We start from the raw sequence: 2,500 nt of genomic DNA on the forward strand, positions 1-2,500 counted from the left end.
TTCCTGTTGATTGTACCTAATGGAGTGAATCTTTTAAGATCATATAAAATATGTAAGGAAAATAAGGTAAGAAAATTTAAGTTCAAACTTCTTCATTGAATTGTAGTGACGAAAAAGGAATTGAAAAGATATGGAAATAAAAGTGAAAGTGACTGCTTGTATTGTGGTGAATCAGATTTCACACTTTCATTGACTGCCAATTCACCTTGTTTTTTACTCGTCAAGTGGTGGGGTGGTTTAATGCTACAAACAATACGAGTTTTAATCTAGAACCTAAAGAAATCGTGTTTGGCTTCTTCAAGCGTTGCCGGGCATGGGGCTGTGAGAAGGTTTAACTAAATTTTTTATACATGATATATTACGTCTATTTAAACAAGTTAAAAGAATGCTCGATCATTTTGTCTGAATTTGTTAATAAGATTAGTTTTAAATAAAAGATTGAGAAATATGCAAGATTCAATCTACTTTATTCGCCCTCTTTGATTGTTCACTTAGTTCCTGTGTGTATTACATCCTGTTTTGGCTTGTATGTCCTATTATAAGTTGTATGTATTTTCCTTTTGTTTTTATATGTATCTTGGTATTCAAGTGAAACTTGTAAACTTCTGATATGTCTTTTAAAATAAAAGTAATAAAAAAAACAAAAATTAAACCTCACAAAGTTATGTGTAATGCCAGCTTCAGCGGCGACAAGAGTCAATGCTCCACTTCTGTCACGTGCAAATTTTCTGAATAATAATAAACTCTACAGTTTGTGCTTTGGTTACTGCAAATTTGAGTTAGAGCGAACAGAAGATAGTGATGACTTCGTTTCAGTTAAGATAATGACATGTCACATTATGATTATTTGTTTTGTCGAAAATAATTCTATCAATCAACAAAAGGTGACTTCGACAATATTCAATTGTAGCTACAATTACGACAAACAGTTACTTGTTCAATGTTTTCCTATGACAAACATATGAATGATTGTTTACTTTCAACACCTAGAACGGCTTGTGTGAACTTTTCAAATGGGTTTTTCCAAAAAAAATTATTTCTTTGACGGCTCGGAACATATTTTTTAATGGCTTTTCTCAACACCTCCAAGGGGGACCCAATGCTTTAAGCCGTTCAATGGAAAAGCATTAGTGTACATTTTCCCGTGAGAGGTCACATTTCTTTAATTAATAGTTGCTGCTATTGTGTTAACGTTGTAATAAATCAAGTTTTGCTCGAGACACATGGGCAATACAAGGATTAAATACTAAAGAACATTCTATAGAACAATGTCTAACATATGTTATATCTTTAAAAACCATACCAGTACTTCAATAGACTAGAACTTTGACCACCTGCAAGTCAGCAGTTCTAACCCCAGTGGTCCATGCTCCACACCAGGGAAACTACAAACTAAAACGCCAATCAGTTCTGCAAGTGCTCTGATTGTGCATTCTGGGTGGCTTATATGTGACTGACACAAATGTTATGTTTTTGTGCTTTGGTGCCTGTCCGTGTGATTTCCATGGTCATTGAATTGATTGAAAAACCCAGTAAAGTAAATTCTTGTGTTGGTATGAGTACTGATTTCTCTTCATGTAGAAGAAAACCTAGTTTTTGATAAAAATTGACGTTGTCACCCTGCTGATGACAAGTACTGTAGCTGTCTAAGCATCAAATACACGGGTTTAAGAAGTTTAGTAAATATCCTAGGGGCGCTGGGAAGACCAATTGGCAATCAGGGGTACTAAAACCGTTTGCCTTGCCACAAGAATTGTAGGTACTTTTGGTGTTCTTTGGCAATGTGGATGGAATAATATGCATCCCTTAAATCTACTGAAGCCATAAAACAGCCAGGGGTGACAAGCTTAATTGCTGTTTTCAGAGTTTCCATTTTAAATTTAGCACGAGTTGGTATCCCAGCCCATTTTTCTTGGGACGAACATAGATTGTAGAGATAAATTCTCCTTTTTCATGTTTGGAAGGCATAATTACTCCCTTCTCCAAGAGCTTGTTAAGCTCACTGTTAATGACTTTAATTTCTTGGGTGATAACATTTTATCCCCGGCGGAGAATAGCTCTGTGTTGGGACCATGTCCTCGGTGAATTCAATGTGGCAGTGTTGTACACAATCTAGAATTGTGTAATCGGAAGTTACTTTCTTCCATTCACCAACCAATTTTTTCAGCCTTCCTGCTTCAATAGATTGTGATTTTATTATATTACTCCATACCTCATTAGGGGCTGCAGCCTGCTCAACATGTGGCTCGTTCACTGTTTCCCTTGTGCCCTCCCCTCTCCTTTTTTCTTTTGATTGTTTTGAGAGGAGGGCTTGGCCAGTTTAAACGCTTTTCACAGAAACTTCTGTTGCTTTTATAGCCAAAATCCTTGCTTCTGGTACCACTGTTTTGATATGAGTTGTAGCCACTTCTGTGTGGCCGCGATTTGCTGTTGGGTCCGACTTTGCTGCTTTCCTGATTAGCTTCTGCCAGCTCGTCTCCAAACACATATTTTGTAACAG

Source organism: Montipora capricornis, chromosome 4 (genome assembly GCF_036669925.1).
Source record: "Montipora capricornis isolate CH-2021 chromosome 4, ASM3666992v2, whole genome shotgun sequence".
Lineage (NCBI taxonomy): Eukaryota > Metazoa > Cnidaria > Anthozoa > Scleractinia > Acroporidae > Montipora > Montipora capricornis.